General features: G+C 40.4%; 1 non-coding gene across 1 annotated transcript; it reads right to left on the bottom strand.

The window, feature by feature from the left end:
• Positions 1-8,758: 8,758 nt before the first annotated feature.
• Positions 8,759-8,831, bottom strand: Trnaa-agc (transfer RNA alanine (anticodon AGC)). The gene has a single exon. It is a non-coding gene; the product is annotated as a tRNA-Ala (tRNA).
• Between the last annotated feature and the right edge of the window lie 17,142 nt (positions 8,832-25,973).

The following is a 25,973-nucleotide window of genomic DNA, read 5'->3' as shown; positions in this document are numbered from 1 at the left end:
GAGGGTCTGTTTTGGAGAAGGTTCCATGGGAAGCTAAGAAGAAATTTAATTTAGCTGTTTTGGGATGAAATATTCTATAGGTGCCTATAAGGTCCATTTGATTTATAGTATTTTTAATTTTTATTTATTTATTTATTTATTTATTTATTTATTGGCATAAGCAGGTTTATTGTCTGCAGCCTGTCCAGCAGAGGCTTTCACCTAAAACAAATTCTCCCTCTTAATGCCAAGTCTAGACATTCTTTGAACTTTATACCCAGTGGTAGGCAGAGGTGCTTGGAGGTGTACTAAAAGTAATTTTTTCTTTGAGTTCTCAGAAGGTACCTATTGTCCATTTAGAACAGTTTGGGATTTTGCAGATTATACCACAAATAACATTAGAACAGTTTGGGATTTTGCAGATTATACCACAAAAGCAGAGTACATCCATTAGGTTTGTGGTTAAATTTAGTTTTTGTATGACAGAGCTGAGCAGTAGGAAATAGAGCATGTAAGTATAGTTGAGCCCTATTGCAGAGATCCTTGCTGATATTTTGTTAAAAAGAAAAATTGTGGTTAGGGTCTCTGGAGAAGCTTAATTAAGATGCATTTGTGGAGGAGGAGGTGCCACTACAGTGTTTTTCTTTCCGTGCTTAAAGTATATTATTGCATGTTCTGCTGGCATTTAGAGTTATCCAGCTACATTAACATTTATCAATAACTTGGTGCTTCTCTATTGAATTTGTAAAAATCGTTCTTTGCTCTGAATTTTGTCATTTTAACCCAAATATGATGTTGAGAAGTTCTTTTTTGGCCATGTCTGTCAGGTCTTCTAAATGTTTTCTGTGCCTGGATGTCCAACTTGTTCTCACAATTAAGGAAATTTTTCTGGTTTAAGTTCACCATAAGTTTTCTATTTCATTAGTCCTTATGGACACTCCTTCCTTCAATTCCTTAGTCTTCAATTGGTCTTTTAAAGTTATCCTAGAATGATTGTGTATTGTTTTAAAAGTCTCTCCTTTTTAGTACTATATGAAAATTCTACTTCATCTACCTTGTCTTCAAGACTTAATATTCTTCCTGACATAGTTTATTGGCCATACTTCCCATTTGGAATTTTAGTTGAGTTAATAAAACTTATGATTTTTAAATTTTCTACTTTGTTATTTTTTTTGAAACTCTATCTCCTTGTTGGAATATTCTTTTGAAACTTGAATTGCCTTCATTAATTTATTTCTTAGTCCTTTAATTTCTTAAATTATTTTCACAATAGTTTGAATTCTTTGCTCAGCATATTCTCCACATCAGAGTATGTGGATTAAGTTGTTGGGGAATTAAGAACTTTGGTAGTGTCCTAGTACCTTGCTCTTTCTTCTTTCCTGTTTTAATGTTCAGAGAGGTTTTTGTATACTTTCAAATAGATTTTTCTTTTCCTCTTAGATGTAGGTAATTTTGTTGGGAAGATTTCTCTATGGATATGCCATGACAGAGTTTATGTTCTATATTCAAAACCCCAACTCATTGACAAAAGTGGTGGGACCACAAATACATAGCACTTTAAGAGGAAAGAATAACTACCAGTAATAGCAAAAACTTAGAAGAAAAGCACATGTTGATTTTTAAGCAAAACAAAAACTTTTTTTTAGAGAGAAGAAAGAGAGAATTTTTTTAATATTAATTTTCAGGTTTTGGTGGGCACAACATCTTTATTTTATTTTTATGTGGTGCTGAGGATCAAACCCAGTGCCCCGCGCATGCCAGGCAAGCGCGTTACCACTTGAGCCACATCCCCAGCCCCCCCCAAAAAAAAATTAAAAATAATTTTTCAACTCCACTAACCAGTGAAGAAGTGATAATAAGGTACAATGCCCCAAATTTAGGCATTAGTTATTCTAAATTTAATACTAAAATATATAGAAAAAAGTGGTGAGATTAAAAAAGAGTGACAACAAAAATATGGAAAAGAAAAATGGAGCACATACAAATGAAAAAATAAGAAAAACGTACAAAAAACAGTTAAAAATTATGTACGTTAGAAAGATAATAACAAAAAATTAAAAATAAATTACTTACAAATGCAAGACCAAGAAAAGTGTATGATTTCTCTAGCTGATATAATTCAAATGTAGACACTTTATTTCACATTTTTTAGTCTTTAAATTCACCATCATTTGGGGGTTTCTGGGAGCAACTTTAGTTTTACTTGTTTCTTCTCAATTCTAGCCCAAACAGGTCTAACAAGTCACTGTATCCTAGAGATATAAAACATGCAAGACAATCTATTTTTTTTTAATTTGAAATATATTTTATTTATTTATTTTTTAATTTTTATTGTTGGTTGTTCAAAACATTACATAGTTCTTGACATATCGTATTTCACACTTTGATTCAAGTGGGTTATGAACTCCCATTTTTACCCCGTATACATATTGCAGAATCACATCAGTTACACATCCACTGATTTACATATTGCCATACTAGTGTCTGTTGTATTCTGCTGCCTTTCCTATCCTCTACTATCTCCCCTCCCCTCCCCTCCCCTCTTCTCTCTCTACCCCATCTACTGTAATTCATTTCCGCCCCCCCCCCTTTTTTTCCCCCTTTCCCCTCACTTCCTCTTGTTTGTAATTTTGTATAACCCTGAGGGTCTCCTTCCATTTCCATGCAATTTCCCTTCTCTCTCCCTTTCCCTCCCACCTCTCATCCCTGTTTAATGTTAATCTTCTTCTCATGCTCTTCGTCCCTACTCTGTTCTTAGTTACTCTCCTTATATCAAAGAAGACATTTGGCATTTGTTTTTTAGGGATTGGCTAGCTTCACTTAGCATAATCTGCTCTAATGCCATCCATTTCCCTGCAAATTCTATGATTTTGTCATTTTTTAATGCAGAGTAATATTCCATTGTGTATAAATGCCATATTTTTTTTATCCATTCGTCTATTGAAGGGCATCTAGGTTGATTCCACAGTCTTGCTATTGTGAATTGTGATGCTATGAACATCGATGTAGCAGTGTCCCTGTAGTATGCTCTTTTTAGGTCTTTAGGGAATAGACCGAGAAGGGGAATAGCTGGGTCAAATGGTGGTTCCATTCCCAGCTTTCCAAGAAATCTCCATACTGCTTTCCAAATTGGCCGCACCAATTTGCAGTCCCACCAGCAATGTACAAGTGTACCCTTTTCCCCACATCCTCGCCAGCACTTGTGGTTGTTTGACTTCATAATGGCTGCCAATCTTACTGGAGTGAGATGGTATCTTAGGGTGGTTTTGATTTGCATTTCTCTGACAGCTAGAGATGGTGAGCATTTTTTCATGTACTTGTTGATTGATTGTATGTCCTCCTCTGAGAAGTGTCTGTTCAGGTCCTTGGCCCATTTGTTGATTGGGTTGTTTGTTCTCTTATTGTCTAATTTTTTGAGTTCTTTGTATACTCTGGATATTAGGGCTCTATCTGAAGTGTGAGGAGTAAAGATTTGTTCCCAGGATGTAGGCTCCCTATTTACCTCTCTTATTGTTTCTCTTGCTGAGAAAAAACTTTTTAGTTTGAGTGAGTCCCATTTGTTGATTCTAGTTATTAACTCTTGTGCTATGGGTGTCCTATTGAGGAATTTGGAGCCCGACCCCACAGTATGTAGATCGTAGCCAACTTTTTCTTCTATCAGACGCTGTGTCTCTGATTCAATATCAAGCTCCTTGATCCATTTTGAGTTAACTTTTGTGCATGGTGAGAGAAAGGGATTCAGTTTCATTTTGTTGCATATGGATTTCCAATTTTCCAAGCACCATTTGTTGAAGATGCTATCCTTCCTCCATTGCATGCTTTTAGCCCCTTTATCAAATATAAGATAGTTGTAATTTTGTGGATTGGTTTCTGTGTCTTCTATTCTGTACCATTGGTCCATCCGCCTGTTTTGGTACCAGTACCATGCTGTTTTTGTTACTATTGCTCTGTAGTATAGTTTGAAGTCTGGTATTGCTATACCGCCTGATTTACACTTCCTGCTTAGAGTTGTTTTTGCTATTCTGGGTCTTTTATTTTTCCATATGAATTTCATGATTGCTTTATCTATTTCTACAAGAAATGCTGTTGGGATTTTGATTGGCATTGCATTAAACCTATAGAGAACTTTTGGTAATATCGCCATTTTGATGATGTTGGTTCTGCCTATCCATGAACAGGGTATATTTTTCCATCTTCTAAGATCTTCTTCTATTTCTCTCTTTAGGGTTCTGTAGTTTTCATTGTATAAGTCTTTTACCTCTTTTGTTAGGTTGATTCCCAAGTATTTTATTTTTTTTTTTTTTGAGGGTATTGTGAATGGAGTGGTTGTCCTCATTTCCATTTCAGAGGATTTGTCGCTAATATACAGGAATGCCTTTGATTTATGCGTGTTGATTTTATATCCTGCCACTTTGCTGAATTCATTTATTAGCTCTAATAGTTTCTTTGTAGACCCTTTTGGGTCTACTAGGTATACAATCATGTCACCTGCAAATAGTGATAATTTAAGTTCTTCTTTTCCTATTTTTATGCCTTTAATTTCTTTCATCTGTCTAATTGCTCTGGCCAGTGTTTCGAGAACTATGTTGAACAGAAGTGGTGAGAGAGGGCATCCCTGTCTTGTTCCAGATTTTAGAGGGAATGCCTTCAATTTTTCTCCATTCAGAATGATGCTAGCCTGAGGCTTAGCATAGATAGCTTTTACAATATTGAGGTATGTTCCTGTTATCCCTAGTTTTTCTAGAGTTTTGAACACGAAGGGATGTTGTACTTTGTCGAATGCTTTTTCTGCATCTATCGAGATGATCATATGGTTCTTATCTTTAAGTCTAATGATGTGGTGAATAACATTTATTGATTTCCATATATTGAACCAGCCTTGCATCCCAGGGATGAATCCTACTTGATCATGGTGCACAATTTTTTTGATATGTTTTTGTATCCGATTCGCCAGAATTTTATTGAGGATTTTTGCATCTAGATTCATTAGAGATATTGGTCTGTAGTTTTCTTTCTTTGAAGTGTCTTTGTCTGGTTTAGGAATCAGGGTGATGTTGGCCTCGTAGAATGAATTTGGAAGTTCTCCCTCTTTCTCTATTTCCTGGAATAGCTTGAAAAGTATTGGTATTAGTTCTTCTTTAAAGGTTTTGTAAAACTCTGCTGTATACCCATCCGGTCCTGGGCTTTTCTTAGTTGGTAGTCTTTTGATGGCTTCTTCTATTTCCTCAATTGATATTGGTCTGTTTAGGTTGTCTATATCCTCCTGACTCAATCTGGGTAGATCATATGACTTAAGAAATTTATCGATGCCTTCACTATCTTCTATTTTATTGGAGTATAAGGATTCAAAATAATTTCTAATTATCTTCTGTATTTCTGAAGTGTCTGTTGTGATATTGCCTTTTTCATCCCGTATGCTAGTAATTTGAGTTCTCTCTCTTCTTCTCTTCGTTAGCATGGCTAAGGGTCTGTCGATCTTATTTATTTTTTCAAAGAACCAACTTTTAGTTTTGTCAATTTTTCAATTGTTTCTTTTGTTTCGATTTCATTAATTTCAGCTCTGATTTTAATTATTTCTTGCCTTCTACTTCTTTTGCTGTTGTTTTGCTCCTCTTTTTCTAGGATTTTGATATGAAGTGTAAGATCATTTATATGTTGTTTTTTTCTTTTTTTAAGGAATGAACTCCAGGCAATGAATTTACCTCTTAGAACTGTTTTCATTGTGTCCCATAGATTCCGATATGTTGTGTCTGTGTTTTCATTTATCTCTAAGAATTTTTTAATTTCCTCCTTGATGTCTTCTATAACCCATTGATCATTCAGTAACCTATTGTTCATTCTCCAAGTGATGCATGATTTTTCCTTCCTTCTTTTATCGTTGATTTCCATTTTCATTCTATTATGATCAGATAAGATGCATGGTATTATCTCTACTCCTTTATAATGTCTAAGAGTTGCCCTGTGACATAATATATGATCTATTTTTGAGAAGGATCCATGTGCTGCTGAGAAAAAAGTGTAACTGCTTGATGTTGGGTGGTATATTCTATATATGTCAATTAAGTCTAGGTTATTAATTGTATTATTGAGTTCTATAGTTTCTTTATTCAACTTTTGTTTGGAAGATATGTCCAGTGGTGAGAGAGGTGTGTTGAAGTCTCCCATGATTATTGTATGGTGGTCTATTAGACTCTTGAACTTGAGAAGAGTTTGTTTGATGAACATAGCTGCACCATTGTTTGGGGCATATATATGTATGATTGTTATGTCTTGTTGGTGTATGGTTCCCTTGAGCAGTATGTAGTGTCCCTCTTTATCCCTTTTGATTAACTTTGGCTTGAAATCTATTTTATTTGATATGAGTATGGACACTCCTGCTTGTTTCCGAAATCCATATGAGTGATATGATTTTTCCCAACCTTTCACCTTCAGTCTATGTATGTCTTTTCCTATCAAATGCATCTCCTGTAGGCAGCAAATTGTTGGATCTTTTTTTTTTTTTTTTTGATCCATTCTACTAGCCTGTGTCTCTTAATTGGTGAGTTTAAGCCATTAACATTTAGGGTTATTATTAAGACATGGTTTGTATTTCCAGCCATATTTGTTGATTTTTGGTATTTAACTTGACTTGGTTTTCCACTTTGATTAGTTTTTCTTTTAGTTTACTACCTCGCTCTGCTGGTTTTCATTGTTATTTTCCATTTCCTCTTCCTGGAATGTTTTGCTGAGGATGTTTTGAAGAGATGGTTTTCTAGCTGCAAATAAACTTTTGTTTATCATGGAAGGTTTTAATTTCATCTTCCATCCTGAAGCTTAATTTCGCTGGATACACAATTCTTGGTTGGAACCCATTTTCTTTCAACGTTTGAAATATGTTGTTCCAGGATCTTCTAGTTTTCAGAGTCTGTGTTGAGAGATCAGCTGTTATCCTGATTGGTTTACTCCTAAATGTAATCTGCTTCCTTTCTCTTGAAGCTTTTAAAATTCTTTCCTTATTCTGTATGTTGGGCATCTTCATTATAATGTGTCTAGGTATGGATCTCTTATGATTTTGCACATTCAGCGTCCTGTAGGCTTCTAGGATTTGGGATTCTGTCTCATTCTTCAAGTCTGGGAAGTTTTCTCATATTATTTCATTGAACAGATTGCTCATTCCTTTGGTTTGGACTTTTATTCCTTCCTGTATCCCAATGACTCAAGTTTGGTCTCTTTATGTTATCCCATATTTCTTGGATGTTCTGCTCATGGTTTCTTAACAGTCTTGCTGAGCTGTCTATGTTCTTTTCAAGTTGAAATACTTTGTCTTCATTGTCTGATGTTCTATCTTCTAAGTGTTCTACTCTGCTGGTAGTATTCTCCATTGAGTTTTTAATTTGGTTTATTGCTTCCTGCATTTCTAGGATTTCTGTTTGTTTGTTTTTTATAACCTCTATCTCCCCGTATAGTTGATCTTTTGCTTCTTGGATTTGTTTATGTAATCATTGTCGAAGTGATCTTTCATTGTCTGATTTTGCTGTCTAATGTCTTCCTTGATACTCCAGATCATCTGAAGCATGTAAATCCTGAATTCTTTATCTGAAATTCCATCTGCTGCAGCTATTACCTCTTCTAAAGTCGAGTTGACCTGCATTGCTTGTGGTCCTTTCTTTCCTTGTCTTTTTATACTGCTCACGTTTCTTTCTGCTTGGTGAAACTGTTATGTTATTGAATTTTCCCCCTATATATTTATATTGCTCTTGTATAGTTGCAAAGTCTCCCTTGCAGGGGCGGGCAGCAGCTGTGCTCCTCCTCCAATTGGGGTGATCTGTCCATCACGCCGGCGGGCCTCTGGGCCCCTTCTCCAGGTCACGTGGTCTGCCTACCTTGCGGGCAACGGCTGGGCCCCTCCTCCAATAGGGATGATCTGTCTACCACGCTGGCGGGCCGCTGGGCCTGTTCTCCAGGTTGCAGGTCTGCCTACCTTGCAGGCGCAGGCGGCGGCTGTGCCCCTCCTCCAATTGGGGTGATCTTTCAACTAGGCCGGCAGGCCGCTGGGCCCCTTCTCCGGGACGCGCGGTCTGCTTACCTTGTGGGCGGCAGCTGGGCCCTTCCTCCAATTGGGGTGATGTGTCTACCATGCTGGCGGGCCACTGGGCCTGTTCTCCCAGTAGGTCGCAGGTCTGCCTACCTTGCATGCGCGGGCAGCGGGCTCTGCCCCTCCTCCAATTGGGGTGATGTGTCTACCACGCCGGTGGGCTGCTGGGCCTGCTCTTGCAAGACAACCTAATCTGAAAGATAGGACTTGAGCAGGGGCTGAGGCTGCCACAGGGGATGGAGAGGCTGCCAAGAGTCTTGGCCACCAACATGCTCCACACCGGGATGGCCAGTGGGAATAAGGGACACTGGCCCTGAGTAGGGCTTAGGCCATATCCTGGTGCTCAGCAGCCACACCTGCTCCCTGGTAAGCTTCAGCACAGATGCAGCAGAGTAACCTGGGCCCAGAGGGAAGCAAAGCCTGCGGGATGGCGGATTCCAGAAAGAAGTTCTATAGTATTTTTTCAGATCTAAAGTCTTCACCGAGTTTATGTCTGGATTCCTATCTTTTGGTGAGCAATGTGTGTTGAAATTCCTCAGTATTATTTTACATTTCCTTTCTTTGTTAACTAAAAATGTCCAGTGGAAATAATACCCAAGTATCATTGAGGACATCTAGCACTGAGATTTAGGTTTCTTTCTTTCTTATATTTATTTTTTTAACTTTAGTCGGACACAATACCTTTGTTCCATTCATTTATTTTTTATGTGGTGCTGAGGATCGAACCCAGGGCCCCTCACATGCTAAGCGAGCGCTCTACCACTGAGCTACAACCCCAGCCTGAGATTTAGGTTTCTAATACCATTCTTTGAGAAAAGAAATCAGCAATCCTTAGAGAAATACCTGATTCTAGGACTATAGTAGAAATCTACAAAATGAGCCTGGGATATTTTGTGGAGTCAGAAAGTAAAGAAGTGGAAATAACTAAATAAATAATAAATAAATCCCACATTGATGGACTATGTCAAAGAGACAAGATTCAAGTGAAAGAAGTCCTAGTGACCAAACTTTAGCAAGAAGTAGAATGAAGGGCTGGGGATATAACTCAGTGGCAAAGCACCTCTGGGTTCAATCCAAAGGAAAGAAAAAGAAGTGGAATGAGCAAGAAAATAATGTAATATTGGATTACAATCCAAATTATGAGTAAATATATAGTAATTCATATTGGTATAAATAGATTATTGAAAAAATTAATAAATGGGAGCAAAGAGACACATCTCCTCTACAGAAGATATCCAGATAACTTATGTAAATATTCTTCCCTAAAGGAGGGGAAGCTTTATTTCCTACTCCTTAAGTATGGACTGTGTGTAGTAGTTTCCTTCCAAAGGTCAATGAGAGAGTGATCAACAATGGGAAAATATGGCAAATACTACCTCAGCTAGGTGATCAAGATCAACCAAAGTGATAGATCAAACTGACAGTATGAACCCTTGTACCTTTGATATGATATGATGAAACTGCATTTTACCTCTGTGATTTTCCTCCCCCTAAATATAACCCCTGGTACAGTTATGAGAAAAATATCAGACGGATTCCATTAGATGGGCATCCTTCAGTATAACTGGCCAGTACTCCTCAAAACGGCTAGGTCATAAAAAATGAGAAAAGTCTGAAAAATCTCTCAAAGCCAAAAGAAGCCTAAGGAAATGTGATGACTACATGTAATAAGGTGTCTTGGATGAGATTCTGTAACAGAAAGGGGAAATTGGGTAAAAATTAAGGAAATCTGAATCAACTGTGGATTCCAGTTCATAATAATGTGTCAGTATTCATTCATCATGGTGACAAATATGCTAATGTGTCACGAGCCATCCATGGGCTGTGTATGGACTGTTGATTTAGGGTGGCTTAAGTATTTAAGATATTAAGACTTAAGGTGGCCATTTAGGATAGCCTTCTGAGGGGATAGGTCTGGCATTGAAACCTCCTTAGGGCACCTCACCTCCCACTCCTCTCACCCCACACCCCCATTAGGAACTGATTGCCTGATGCAGGTGAACTTCCCACTCAAGCTCTGCCTAGGATCCCACACAACACCTGAGATGGGTGTGACCTTCCAAGATGTCAATCAACCTGACTGCAAGACATTACAAAGCAAGACTCCACCCTTGAACCCTGCCTTTGATGTGCCCCCTTAAATAAACCACGGGAGCCATTTTAATCTTTGTCTAGTTCAAGAACCCATGTGAACTAGATCTATCAGGGGCTTCGCTTTTGTAGATATATTTCTGAGTGTGTTTTATTACTTGTTAATCATTTGAGATATTAAGACTTAGGGTGGCCATTTAGGATGGCTTGGATTCCTCTAAGCTAAAGAACCCTCCAATGAGACACTGGCCATCTTCCCCTTGAATCAAATGTAAGATGGTAATAGGGGAAGCTGTGAGGATAGAACTCTGTATTATCAATTTTCTCATAAATCTACATCCATTCTAAAGAAATAAAGTCAGAATTTTGGTCTTAGGCTTTGTTAGAGATGGTCTGGGATGTTGAATTAATACAGTTTTATATCCACATTCCTATTTTTTGTTTTGTCTTGATGTTCTCCTCCTGAAAAACCATAATGTAGAAATAAACTCTGGAATTATTCTTTGTTTGCTTATTTTAACTCCTCAGTCAGCATGGAAACATTACAGCCAGAGATACCTCCATACCTTTCTCGCCAGTTTTGTCATTTCTTGCCTTTGGCCAAGATCTCTAGGTCCTTCCTTATTACTAAGAAACACTCTAGGTTCTTTGGGAAATGAAAATGTACAAAACAAACATTTTGTATGTGGAAGGCTCAAGGCTGATTTTTTTAAAAAATGAAAAACAACAAACAACAACAACAACAAAATCCAGATGTTTACAAACCATTACAATACAGTGAGGGGCTACATGGAGGGCAGATCTTTGAGGAATATCAAGCATTAAGATATTGGGAAGAAGAGCTGCCTGCTAAGGTAACCAAGAGGGCCCCACTAGAGAAAAGGTAAAAAGAAACAGAAACTTGAGGAGAGGGCTCCAAAGAGAGGGGGTAGTAAACTATTGCACAAAGGTTAAGTAGGTTGAAGGCTGAAATGCATACATTGAATTTATTGATTTGAAGGTCAGTGGTGATTATGTTAAGGGTAGTTCTGTGACATAATGAGGGAAGGAGGCTGGAAACTTCTATACTGAAGAGTTAATGGGCACTGAAGAATTGGAGACTGTGGACAGAATGTGGTACTAAAACATACTCCAAATAATCTCCATCCAGGAGCACTGGTACTGGGCCAGCAATCCTCCATGAAGTCCAAGGAGATGGAGATACTGAAGACTGACTCCCACCTCTGATCCCACCACAGTCCTGCCATCACCCACTTCAGCTCTGAAGCCACCTACGTTTTTCTTGCATTCAGTTCCATGACAGCATTTAGTCCCATGACAACCTTCCCCAGAGCCACGGAGTCGGTCCGTAGGACAGCATTTCAAACTGAGTTGACCTTATGCAAGTCATGTTCATTGCCCCCAGATGGTGGCTATTCAAGCTCTTGAATTGTTTGGCATCTCCCTTCAAACTTAGTTTCTCAAATAAAATTCCAATCAGATGCAAATTCCTCCTGCCAGTGCTTTGAAAGAATTTTATTCCTTTTAAATGCATTTAATTTCTTACCACATGGTCTCTACTCTAAAATGTATTCACATCTTTTCCAGGCTGAACCCCAGAAACCAATTTAGAAGAAATATATTTCCCCATTTGCCTGGGATATCCCTAATTTATTCCTGCAATCCCATGCAATTATTAATAGTGCGGACAATATGGAACTTTGTTAACTTTTCTCCAAATGGATCATCTTGAGTCACCCTGCTTTTTACATCTTGATTTAATGAAAATTCTGTCTTTCTCATGTTTGATGATAAAGGTCAGTGACTTGTTTTGTCCAAAATCCAGATGTCTTTCTCAGAGATATCTGTTTTTAATTAACCTGGCATAAGGAATGTACTTTTTTCATTTTAAAATTTGCTTTGCTTTGTTTTAATGCAAAACTTTCTAATTTTAAGGATTACTGAAATGTTTTAACATCTGTAAAATTAAAAACAAATTATTTCTCCTACAAGATATGTACTTTGCCACCAGGTGGCGGGTTACTCAAAGAAATCTCTTCTGAGAGTCAAAACAGCAGGAGCATTTTCTTTATCAAAATACTTCAGAACTTCTTATGTTGGTTTTATATAAAGCAGAGGGAAAGGTGTATCAGGAAATGTTCTAGAATATTAAGCATGTACACTTGTGGCTGGTTAGGGCACAGCTGATATCCTGGCTCACTCAGTTAAAGCCATCTGTTTAAATGGTTGTTATGTATCAAGTAGAACTGGCTACTTTACACCTTATACTTAGTTATTTTGTCGCTGTGTTGACCCAATTTATGTGAAATGGGTTTTTTTCTTTTACCATAAGAACTCACACATCACTTGAGCTTAATTTAGCTACAAATATTAGGTTTTTTTGGGGGGGGGTGTGGGGATGGGGGGGCTATGCACTGATGTCATAAATGATTTTATCTTATAGGTCAGAGCTATCTTGTCTCCCAGAACATTTTTTTCTTCTAAGCTGAAGAAGGCATAATAAGTTTTGGTGTTTACAAAGCCTCTCTCAGTCTTGGGGAAAAAAAAATCTCCTTTACACTGCAGCTAGGCAGTTTATGTGAAAATAAATATACTTCAAAACTATGCATATTCACAACATAAGAAATTCTGAATTATTTGAAAGAGATATCTTGCCATGTGGGTATCTGTTTTACAGAAATATTTGCCTCCAGATTTCTTTCTTCCTTTGAATCTTTAGCACTTGATCTAAAGGCCAAATATTGGCATGAAAGAAATTTGAGTATATATCCACTAGATACTGGGGTTAAAACTGTGAGGGGCTGGGGTTGTGGCTCAGTGGTAGAGCACTTGCCTGGCATGTGTGAAGCACTGGGTTTGATCCTCAGCACTGCATAAAATAAAGAAAGGTATTATGTCCATCTACAACTAGAAGTAAATAAATAAGTAAAACTACCATGTGACAGCTGGGAACCATTCAGTGGCTGGCAGGGCACAAAACCCAGATTTCCTTACTACCCTGTCCAAGGTCCTGGTGTCGTACCACCCTGAAAAACTAAGCCTGGAGTCAGGAGGGATGCTCTGGAATAAGTCAGTATTCCACAAGACCAGCTGGTCAACTGAAGATGATGCACAACATCCTGCAATGTGACAGAAAACTGGTTTTAGGTGTGGCTGGTGGAATCTGTCTACTAGACAGTTAATCTTGTGTATGTGTGTCTTTTGTTTTTCTTCTTTTTGAAGATAAAAGGAAGGGTCAGAAAAATTGTTTCCATTGTATTTTTTAGTTAGCCTTTTCTACCCCAGTCAGTAATCTCTTTCCTGAAACCAGTTCCTTTGTTTTATCAAGTGGTTTGATGAACTACTGTATAAACCAGGGCTTTTTCTTTCTGCAGCACATGCTTAAAATTTTGTCTTCTGCCTCCCAGAATAAAATATTTCTCAAGGGAATAGAAAAAATTAATTAGTGACCTTGCATTCTATTAAACCATGATGAATACATATGTCTCTAATAAAGGTAGAAACATTTACTCATAACTGTGGGTCAGTTAAATATGCACCATGAACCTTCAAGAGCAAAGTGACATCTTGGAGGAGGGAGAGGGAATATTCAATCACAGATTGCAATAGATTCACCAATTGGAAATACATATGAAAACTATAACCGCAAAATCATATTTTATAAGTTAAAATTGTTTTTGTGTTAACTTACTGTTTGTGTGTTAACTTACTGTTCATACTTTGTTCAGAAATCCTTTTTATAGGCTTTCTTAGCAAAACAAAACAAAACTAACACACGTATCTATGGATAATGTCTTAATATTCTGTATATATATTTTATTAATATGTAAATATTCTGATTTTTAAAAATTGCTGTGTTCCTTAAGAAAGAATTCAATGCAAGGGTAGTTGTGAAAATGGTAGGTAACATTGTGTTGTGATATCAACTCCCAAGATGCTCTTTATATCTGTTCTGGAAGAATACAATAAATTATTTTAAATGGAAAAAAAATTCAGAACTGATGTGACTGCATAAAAGAAGAGTGAGACCTACTCACTTCTCTTAATGGTAACATTTAGTGGAACTATTGTACAGTATCACAACCAGAATACTGGTGTTGACAAAAATCACTCATCTTAGACAAATTTCCCCAGTGTTGGTTGCCCTCATTCCTGTGTATATATGTGATAAGTTCTATAGGGTTTTATTTCCAGTACATGTTGGAGCATCCACTGCCTGGGTCACCACTCTAAGCACAGGATCCCCTGTGTGGCCCTTTATAACCATACCCATCTCCCTTTTGTGTATCTCCCCTAATGTCTGATAACTGCAGTTCTCTCCTCCATTTCCAAAATGTTGTCACTTTTAAAAATGTCAATTAAAAAAAGCTATACAAATGATATACTACAGAATGTAAACTTTTGGGTTAAGTTTTTTTTTTTCCAGCATAATTCCCATAGAATTTGCAATTTCCCTGAACACTCATCCAAGTTCTTGTTTGCACGCATTCGTATTTTAATTCCTCTCTGTTGCTGCAAATTCCATGGTATTGGTATACCACAGTTTGTTCCAAATTAATTTTTGTGTGAGATGTGAGGTAGGGATCAAGGTTCACTTTTTTATGTGTTTCTGGCTGTTCAAGCATCAGCTGTTGAAAAGATCTACCTATACTTCATTGAATTGCTTTGGCCCCTTTGACAAAAGTCATTTGGCCATGCAAGTGTTTCTTTCAGAACTCTTTAGTCTATTCCTCGTGATTACTAATTGTGTAGAAATCAAGATTACCTTAAAATCAGGTAACCTAAGTCCTCCAACTTGGTTTTTCTTTTCCAAAATTTCTCTGGCTATTCTAATTCCTTTGAGTTTCATATAAACTTCAGAGTTGATTTGTTAATATTTTTCTTCAAAAAATCCCATTGAAAATTTGATTAGTATCGCACTCATTCTAAAGAAGACTTGAGGAGAGTTGACATGTTATCTATATTGAGTCTTTCTATGTGTAAATATGTGTATCTTTGCATTTATTTTTGAAATTTCAAAAAGATTATATAGTATCAAGCAACCTTGGAAGTCATTTGTATTTTGTGCTTATCAATGCTACTATCAATGAAATTGATTTCTAATTATTTGTTGCCAGAACATAGAAATACAACTTTTAAAAAAATATTGACCATGTATTCTGAAATCTCACTAGACTCATCTGTGCTAGTAGTATTTTTCATTGATTGTGAGGATGACTTTGAGAACACAAGCTAGTGAGCCACGGAATGGAAGCAACTTGTCTTTCTGAGCCTAACAACCTGCATTAACTATATGGCATTTTCTTCAAATTGTAGAGTTGACCATTCAACTGCTGATCTATATCATGAACCCCTGTAAGGTAGATTGTCCTGGTGACTTCCTAATGAACCTTTTATCACAGAGCTTCAGGTTGCCGTCACAACAAAAACCAATGAGCCCTATGCTGCCCACCATTCTTGAGAAGTTAGGGTCGATGGCAAAGAGCCATCCTTCATGTTTACATAAGTCTGATCATAGGTCACTCCTGTTGGCAGACTTTTCTCCATCAGGCTCCCATGTTTCTTCCCCAAATTGTCTTTATTCCTGACTATCTTTTCAGGAATGTGTATAGACTGAACAGCCTTAAAAAAAAACAGACTTCTTCTAAAGGAAAGGAAAGGTTTGCGTACAGCTTTGGAAGAAATAACGTTTCCCTCTATAGAAAGCATATTTACTTCCCAGTGTAAAAGCTTTGGTTTCCTGAAGGTGGGATTCTCCTGTGACACAACCCACTCCAAGTGCAGGTGTCACCCGGCCCTCTGCATTGTCCTGTGAAAACTGAGCTTCAGGAAACTGGTGCAAAAATTCCAGTAACCTGGCTGCTGCTTTTGCTTGGAGTAGTAAACTCTCCTTCATCTCTGACTCAGAACTTTCATGTATTCTGCCAGCATCCATAAAATTTGGAGAGGATAACTTATTAGCTTGCAAGGAGGATAAAAATCTCAGACATTTCTGTTTCCTGTCTTGTCTTCTTTGAGATGAGGTCTCCCTGTGATGCCTAGGCTGGCCCGGAATTTCTGGGCTTAAGTATCCTCCTGCCTCAGCCTGTCAAGTGCTGGGTCTGCAGACACACACAATGGCACCAGACTCCGCTTTACATTTCTTGACAGCTCCACAGAGGTAATGAAATTTTCCCTTTGATTATTTAGGCTCCTCTGGGAAATTAGACAGCATGAACTTTTAACTGCCCAGATTACCTCTTGCCCATCCAATTGGGCCAACAAATAAGCTTTTGAGGCAGAGCTGTATCTCAGTCACCACAAAGTCCTTATTACCAAGAACTGCTTTCTTCCAGCACTTCCCCGGAAACTTCCTGAATGGTCCTGGGATTCCACGGCTGATTGGTACTCCATGAAAGCCTTCACCTTTTTTTTTTTCCCAACCCTCTCTCAGTGATGGACATCAAAACTCTTTCCAAGAGTTGAGGGCTTAATTCTAAATGACCTTCTGGGACCTCTAAATTCCCCTGAAAATTATCTAAAAGATTTTATGTGCATATTGGAATGCTACGTACTGTATTTACATTTGTTTTGATATAAAAATAATGTTTGAAATTCTAAACATTCGGGAATCAAAAGCAATTTCCCGACTTGTTTGTCAACAGGTGTGATGCTATTGGATTCCGAAAATTGGGCTAGATCGAAATAAGGAAGCCCAGCATCGAAGCAATTTTTTTTCTCTGTCTCGGCCTTACAATATCTTAAATATTAAGAATCACAAAAATATGGAGAAACAAACGATGACAAATTTTCATTGCTTTACCTGCTGGAGCTGGGAAATTATGAGAATAGGGAGAAAAATTGAGCCTTATTCACAGGTCAGATTTGGACAAGGGCTGGGACCTGAGCACAGGCAAGCTTAGCCTGTGCCATCAGGGGAAGAAACATACCAGCCTGGAAATCTGCCCTGATCACTGGGTCCTTAGGCAGAATGATGTAGGAGATCTGTGCAAAGGCATTGTATCAGACCCAATTTATTGGCCCACCTGCTCCCCAGGCCCTCAGCCACTTACCCCATGGAGAGCCCAGCTGCCTCCACCACCAGCTCATCTCTTGCACCACCAGCTGTTTCATCCTTTGCTTGGGCGAATGCCAAGCCCTCGCAGGGTTTCCTTTGCACTTGCTGCAGCCAAAGACACAGCAGTCTCAGAACAGCCTTGCTGAGCGGATCCCTGCACCTCTCTTTCCTACCTCTCAAGGCAGGTGAAGCACAGGATCTGGGTCCTCCAGTGGCTGCCTTGAAAAGGTGAATGATCCAGCCTGGAAATGGAAATGTATCAGGAAGAACTTTGACCCATGAGAGTCAGACACAGGAAGGAGATGAATTCTTCTTCTCTCCTTTCCCTAATGGATTCCCCTGAGTCTCGGTGGTTACAGACACCCTGCACCATGGACCCAAAGGACATTTTCTTATGAATCGATGGTCCGCCTGGTTAGGGGACTACCTTTCATCTGTCACTTACCTTTTCCTCTCACTTTTGCTGCCCTGGGATTAAACCCTCCTTCGAAGGAACGTCAGTATGTACGCTTGGCTCTGGCCCTGTTTTCTGGGAAGAGGATCCCCTTCCCCACTCCTGTTCCCCACCACACTCCCACAGAACACATTCTAATATTAGAATTACATACACAATTGCACTGTGTATGTAATTGCCAAATCTAATTCTGTTGCACGTGCATATGTATTCAGTTACACAGAGGTTATTGTATTCTACGTTTCATTCCTCACTCTATTTCTGATGTTTTCAATCATCTCTGTTTTTAAGATCTGTCCGTGTTGATGTGTGAACCTCTGGTCCTAATACTCCATGGCTGCTTGGTACTCCGTGCAACCTTCCCAACCCTCTCTGCAGGGATGGACATCAAGACTTTTTCCAATTCTCTCATCTCAAAGCAACACTATGCAACTTTTTTTTTTCTTTTGTTTTAAAAATATTTATTTTCTTTTAGGTGTAGAGGGACACAACACAATGCCTTTATTATTATGTGGTGCTGAGGATGGAACCCGGGCCCTGCCCATGCTAGGGGAGTGCTCTACCGCTGAGCCACAATTCCAGCCCCCCTCCTTTTTTTTTTAAACTCCAGTACTGGAAATAGAACCCAGGGACACTTTACCACTAAGCTACATCCTCAGTTTTTAAATTTATTTTTTAACTTTTGAGACAGGGTCTTGCTAAGTTGTTGGGGGTCTCACTAAGTTGCTGATTCTCCTTCTCACAATGCTGGGATTACAGGTGTGTGCCACTGCACCTAGCTACTCAGCTAATTTTTATTGAAAACTCTCATTTCACCTGGGGTCAAATGAAGTCTTGACCAGTTCTGTTTCATAACAGTAAACTCAGGTTTTTCTGTTACTTACTGTTTCTCTATACTCACCCCCAATATGCGCCCTTTTGTTGGAGTCGCCTTACAGTCAGAGAAGACTTACCTAATGCCACTGCACAGTGGGAGATGCAGGTGGTCCCTGTCACCTGCCTGCTCTGGAATCTGCAGGTACCTACACATCTGCTGGGATCAGGTTGTTAGTCCGAACAAATGGTGACTGCATCCTCCTATGTATTAAGGTTCATATGATCCTCTGGTCTTTCTTTTCTCTTCTTTCTTATTTATTTATTTATTGGTATAAGGGATTGAACCCAGGTGTGCTTAATCACTGAGCCACATCCCCACTTTTTATATTTTATTTAGAGACAGGGTTTCACTGAGTTATTTAGAGCCTCTTAAATTGCTGAGGCTAGATTTGAACTCACAATCCTCCTGCCTCAGCCTCCCAAGTGGCTGGGATTACAGACCTGTGCCACTGTGCCTGGTTTTTCTTTTCTTTTTTTAAAAAAGATTTTATATTGTTAGACCTGTTTTAAGTGCATAGCAAAATTGAGACAAAGGTAGAAATTTTCTCTGTACTACTTGCCTATGTACATGCATGGCCTCCTCTGTTTTCAGCATCCTTCACTAGTGTTAAGTTTGTTACAGTTGATGAACCTAAATTGACACATCACAGTCATCCAAAGTCTACAGTTCACATTAGGTGTACATTCTCTGGGTTTTGGCAGATGAGTATCTATCATGATGGTGTCATTATAGTTTGACTGCCCTAAAACTCCTCTGTGCTCCACTTATTCATACCTCCTGCCTCCAACCCCTGGCAACCACCAATCTTTTTACCGACTACATAGTTTGACCTTTCAAGAATGCTAGAGAATTGGAATCATACAGTGTGAAGCCTTTTTAGTTGGGCTTCTTTTACTTATTAACATGTCTAAAGTTTTCTTCCATGTCTTTTTAGGGTCTGAGAAGATCATTTCTTTTTAGTACTGAATGGCAGTCCATTGTCTGTATGTACCATGGTGTAATTATGCACCCAGCTGCTAGAGGACATCTTGGTTGCTTCCAAGCTTTGGCAATTGTGAATAAATAGGCTATAAACATCCACTTGCAGGTTTTTTTGTACACCTAAGTTTTCAACTCCTTCAGGTAACACAAGTAATACCAAGGAACACAATCGCTGGCTCCCATGGGTTTTATAAGAGACTACCAAACAGCTGTCTTCCAAGTGGCTGTTCCATTTTGCATTCTCATCCGCAATGGGTGAGAGTTCCCAATGCTCCACCTCCTTAGCAGAATTTGGTGTTGTCAGCTGTCCGGGTTTTGGCCATTCCAAAAGGTGAGCGGTTGTATCTTATCATAATTTTACTCTGCATTTCCCTGTGACAGTGATGTGGTGGATTCTTTGGCTTTAGAGCCCCCACCCATGATGTTCCTGCTACAGACATGTCCTGTTCATCACCTCACTAGGAACGCCATCAACAAGTTTGCTATCTGTTTTCTCCTGTTCCTATGCTCTGTGGCTTGGGAGCCTCTGAGAAAACTCTGCCAGAGAGGCATAGCTTCCTCTCTGCTGGGATCCTCCAACCTACCTGGGGACCTTTCATTTCCACTGCAAGAGAACAGGCTTCTCTTCTCGGTTCTCATGTGCTCGCTTGGAAGATTCCTGCAACATCACAGCCAGAATCACACAGCACATCTCTAGGGGCACCCTCCACATTCCAAAGATTGACTCACCATGCATTATTCCTGTGGAAAGTTTTCCAGAAACTTCTGTGGTGTGGCACCTTTCTGTGGATAGCTTCCCCTGATGGATGCTCCCCAGGGAATTCCATCTGCGTGGAACATCAATGAACTTCATCCACTGAATCACAGCTGCACCATTTCCATATGAATTGAACTTGATGGTAGGAGGCAAAGCGCAGGACCTTATCCAGATTTGTGCTTTCTTTGGGTGTTACTACAACCAAATTGTTTATAGTTTTCTTTTCCTGAGTGGATAGACCCCTCTTACTTTTAATAATTCTTTTTGTTAAATATCCTTGTCCAAATTACTGTGTGATTTCTGTATCCTGAGTTAGCCCTGAGTACTGATACATGCATATACCACTTTATGCTTTCACCACCCACGTGTGAGACACAGTTCCTCTACAATAGGTTATTTTTGTTTGTTTTGTTTTTGTGCTATTGGGGATTAAATCCAGGGCCGTGCATATGCAAGGCAAGTGAACTACCACTGAATTATATCCCTGGCTCTTACAATGAGTTATTTTAAAGTTCTTGTCCACCAAACACAACATCTGAATCACCTTTGTGTCTGCTTCTACTATCTGTTTTCTCTCTCTCTCTCTCTCTCTCTCTCTCGCTTATCAATTATATTTTCATGCCTTCTCACAGGTCTAGTTTTTGTTTATTTGTTGGGTTTGGGGTTTTGGTGCTGAGGATTGAACTCAGAGCCTCTCACATGCTAAGCATGTCCTCTACCACTGAAGTATACCCCTAATCTGATCTCTGCTTGTTTTAGTTTGGTTTTTAAATTTGTTTTGTTTTTGTTTTCTTTGTACTAAGGATTTAACCCAGGGGTGCTTTATTACTGAGTTACATTCCAGCCCTTTTTAGACAGGGTCTTGCTAAGTGGCTAAGGGCCTTGCTATGTCACTGAGGCTAGCCCCAAACTTGCAATCCTCCTGCCTCAGGCTCCCAAATCATTGGGATTTCAGGTGTATGCCACCGCATCCAACCTATTTATTTTTTATCATATGCAATCATTGTATATAATTTTCCCTTTTTCCTCTGTTAAGCAGATGGGGGTAAGGAATGATCACAGGAATATAGAATTGAACTGGCTTGGTACCGGTTTTGATTTAGAAAACTCAACTTCTATAGAGTCTTCCTGTTCCTAGCATACTAATCTCATTTCACCCTATTCCTAGGGTGAGAACCTCACAGGTCTCTGTATCCTCAGCCTTGGAAGACTAGAGATCCAGCTCTGCTCTCCAGGAGTTCCTGATTCAGCAGTTCAGACTGTCCCCATGAAGCTTCAAAATCTGTTCACTGTTTAGAGGTGGGAGCTGCCTTGGCATTTGAGGCAGGCCCTTTTCTGGGGAGGGTGGGGGGAGCCTTTGTTTTCTAAGAACTGTAGAACTGTGGAAGATTTCATTATGCTTTTATATGCATTCCTGGGCCCAGAATTCAGCAAATGTCATGTGGAGAAAATTGGTTATGTGTTTAAGGCCCTCTATGTTCTAATTTGTCATCCCAGCACATGTGGCCACTTTTCTGGTTCCTCCTTCCTCCATTAAAGTCCTCCTTCTGGGCAAAACGTGATCTTTAGTGAGTGCCCCAAATTGGCAAGTGTCCCGGGCAGGGGTGGGGAGGGATGGGGGAACATTAGCCTGCTGCGACCTATTGGATCCTACCTTGAAGCAGAAATCTGGGCTTTTAAAACTCAAACTGAATGTTTTTTTTCTTTTCAAACTATTGTCTCTAGCATGTTAAAGTTGACTTTTTTTTCTTGACAAATATCTGCTATAATATCACTCCATGGAGGCTCTGGCTGTCAAAATGTGCATTTCACACTGTAGGACATAACCCATTAGTGGGGTAGGAAATTGATTTAGTAGGTCTTGCCAGCATCTTTTAATGACAGAATAGAGCATATTAGATCAGAGGACATCACACATAGTCAAGATCCACATTGTGAAACTTTTGTTACACTTGTGTGTGTGTGTGTGTGTGTTTTCTGATTTACAATGTAAAACTTATTTATTCCTATGAGTTGCAATTCTCCCCCAAAATTTAAGAGCCACTGAATTTTAAAGGAGGAAAATACCAAGACAGAGGAAACAAATGCTCAGAAACAAACCTGTTAGTTGAGGATGGACAACCTTTTGAAGTTTGGTGGAAAGCGGGAAGCAGACTGATTGGAAACTGCTCTCTGGCTCCAAAGAGCAAGATGGAGCCCATGTGAGGAATGAACTACAAGCACCGAGAAGAAACCCTGGGAGGCCTCACTCCTGAGGAGTGAGGAGGAGACTGCAGGAGGCTAGGAGGAAGGGTGAAGAGAAGTGACTGGACCAAGGTTGGCAAAGGCCTTGGAAACCCTGCGAGCAGACTGTAGTTCTTGGTGCTAAATCATGGACAGAATATGAAGAGCCTTGCACTTGGCTCAGGAGAAAGGTCACTTGAGAGCAGGAACCTGCATGGGGCTGGGGTGAGCTTCTTTTGCTCACCTGTGGTTGGAGTTTCAGGGTCTGGAACAAGTGCTGTTCTGCTCACCTTCCTCCTGTTCCCAACACCAAACACAGGGGACTGACCTTCCCATGGAGGCCACCTGATATGGTGGAAAGAGCACTGGCTTTGTAGTCAGAAGAACCTGACTCTCAGCCCACCACCTTGTGGGCATGGCTCACAGCTGGCTCATATCTAAAACAGGGTGGTTAAGACCTTCAGGACAGGGTGGTTAGGTGGTGTGTGTGGGCCCCATTACCACTGCCCAGTGTCGGGCACGTTATATTGAGTACTCAGGAACTCAGAGCTACTTTTACCCCCAGGGACCACACTGGGATTAGGAGTTTTAGAGGAAGACTGGACCACAACGACCTGGCTGATTCCAGCCCTGCAGTCCCCAGATCCCCCTGGGTTGCTCGACATCTAGGCACCAGCTTAAGTCTCTCTGAAGCACTGCATTCAGCAAGCTTGGGCAGAGAAGCAGGCACAGGACACACCACAGTGGATGAAACACTTGCTTTGTCACTAACTGGGGAGGTCCCATCTGGGTCAGCCCAGCAGTTCTGTATTTGCCCCATTTCAGGAATTGGTTCCTAACCCAGTGGCTGGCCTTGGACCTCAGGGCATGAAATCTGGGCCTGAGCCCTGCCTGGGTTCTTGGTCAGGGGTCTGGCCTTCTACCATGTTTCAGACACACCTGATCAGCCATGCTGATCTGCTGGAATTTGGGGAAAGATTTCAGTGCAATTGTGCCACAGTGTAGGGTCTGTCCCTCCCTTCTCAGCCTAGCTAGTGCTATGTGTCCTCAGTCATCAGCTTTTACTTACCCCCACCCACAGCTTAGGTTAGATGCCCTTCCTCTGGCACCCACCAACCCCATGCCACTGACCCTGGTTGGCACTCAGCTTGTTGGCAAGTAGGTACTCTGACAAGTAGGTTGCTGCTCTGACAGAGTTTACTTAGTGAATAAACTCTCAAACCCAGGCCTTGGTTTTCTGCTCAGTTACCTGTTCTCTGAAGCCTCTGCTTGTCAGTGACGGAGCCACATTTCAGGTTTCCAAGAACAGAGGAGGCAGCCCAAAGGGGACAGCCCACCCCTAGCCACAGCCTGCAGGGTTTCAGCTCACTGTTGGAGGAGCCCAGGTTACCTGGATGTGCCTACTGTTTCAATCAGCTTTTCTTCACTGTGGCCAAAAGACCTGACAGAAACAACTTAAAGGGGGAAAAAGATTATTTTGGCTCATCGTTTCAAAGGTTCAGTCCATAGATGGTTGATTTCATAGGTCTGGGCCTGAGGGGAGGCAGGAGCTCATGACTAAAGGGCATGTTGGAGGAAGGCTACTCATTTCGTGACAGCCAGGAATCAGAGAGCAAGCTCTGTTCAACAGGGACAAAAGATAAACCCCAAAGGCACCCCCCCCAAGGATTGCCTTCCTCCAGCCACACCCTACCTGCCTACAGTTTCCACATAGTTAATCCATATCAGTGGACTGATCCACTGATTAGGTTTCAGCACTCATAATCTAATTATTTCCCCTCTGAACATTCTTGCCTTGTCTCGTGCATGAACTTTGGGGGGACATCTCATATCTAAACCATAACAGCTATCAGTTGTGAAAGTTCCATTTTTGAGAAGACCTGTTATTGAAGATTTGTGTATGGAAACAGTGTGACGACATCTTTTGACTCTCATGGAGATATTATCTCAACTCTGCTAAGGGCAACAGTCAGGGACCAGGGGAGGACATTTCTTGACAAAAAGAGCCCACGAACGGTTGACAGATAATCAGAATGTCTTCTGATCACCTTCCCTTGGGCCTGTGGTAAATGGTAGGGAGAAGAAAAGGCAAGTTCAGGGCAAGACCCAGCCAGTCAAGGTAACCCATCTCTGAAGTTCCCAGCCGCCTCTGTTACGTCCCATTGCCAAGGTGAGGTACTCTTGGAGGCATCCAATCTGCTCTCCCTACCCTGGGGCCTCTTGGGGTCCACTTGACCTTGGAGAAGCAGAAGGGAGTGGGGACAGGGGGCTACAACTGCTCTCACCTAATGGCTACATGGGTGGCTGGGATGCCAATGGGAGCCTGCATCACACCAGAGCCTCTGCAAAGCCCTCAGAACACAGGATAGTGAGGTCCCCTTAGGTTTGGGATGGAGGGAGAGACTCAAATGGGAAGGGAGTGGGTTCCCTGGATGTGTAAAGATGGCTCCAAGTCACTTACTAAAAGAATGTCCTCAGAAATGACACTGATCGTCAAAACCTCAAGATGGGACTGGGGATATAGATCAGTCACTAGGGCCCAATATGGGAGAGGTCCTGGGTTCAATCCCCAGCACTTGCCCCTCATCCCCACGCACCAAAATGCCACTTCATCCCCACTAGAATGGCTATTAAAACAAAACGAAACAAGAAAGATTGTTGAGGATGTGGAGGTGAAACCCTCTGCATTGTTGGTGGGAATGGAAAATGGTGTAGCTTTGGAAAAATTTGGTGTTTCCCCAGTGAGTAACCCATATAACCCAGCAATTTCACTGGGAGGTCTGTATCCAAGAGAAATGAAGACAAATGTTCAGACATGTACAGGAATATTCATTGCAGTTTTATTCATAGAAGCCGGAAATTGGAAGCCTAACTATCCATCAACTAATGAATATATAAGCAAAATATTGTATTTACATACAATAGAATATTATTCTGTCATGATAAGGAATTAAGTACTAACATGTGAGGACACATATGGACCATGGAAACAGCGTGCTAACTGAAAGCAACTAGTCACAAAAGACCACGTGTTGTGTGATTCCATTTAGGGGAAATGTCCTGAATAGGCAAATCCACGGAGACTGGAAAGCAGATTAGAGGTTTCCAGAACCTGGGGGAAGGGGAGAATGAGGAGTGACTGTTCATAGGGTTATTTGGTGGTGGTGAAAGTGGGGTGATTAAAACGTTCTGGAATTAGATCATAGTGTTGGCTGCACAACTTTGTGAATATCCTAAAAACCATTGGGTTGTATACTTGAAAAGGTGGAATTTTATGGCATGTGAATTATATCTTAAAATTTTAAATAGGGCAGGGGGTACGCCTCTCGCCATTATCCGCATGAACTTTGGGCTCTGGATCTCAGCACCCAGAGGGCCTCAGGGAAACGACTAGGGCTGCAGGACCTAGGAAGAAGACGGCTGGGGATTTGAAGGGGACGCGGTTAATTAAGGTGGTGGCCAGGAGCTGCCCAGGACTGG

This window comes from Marmota monax, unplaced genomic scaffold (genome assembly GCF_021218885.2).
Source record: "Marmota monax isolate L192 unplaced genomic scaffold, Marmota_monax_Labrador192_F-V1.1 WCK01_AAM20220418_F8-fsc00022, whole genome shotgun sequence".
NCBI lineage: Eukaryota > Metazoa > Chordata > Mammalia > Rodentia > Sciuridae > Marmota > Marmota monax.
This window is presented reverse-complemented; position numbering and strand designations above follow the sequence as displayed.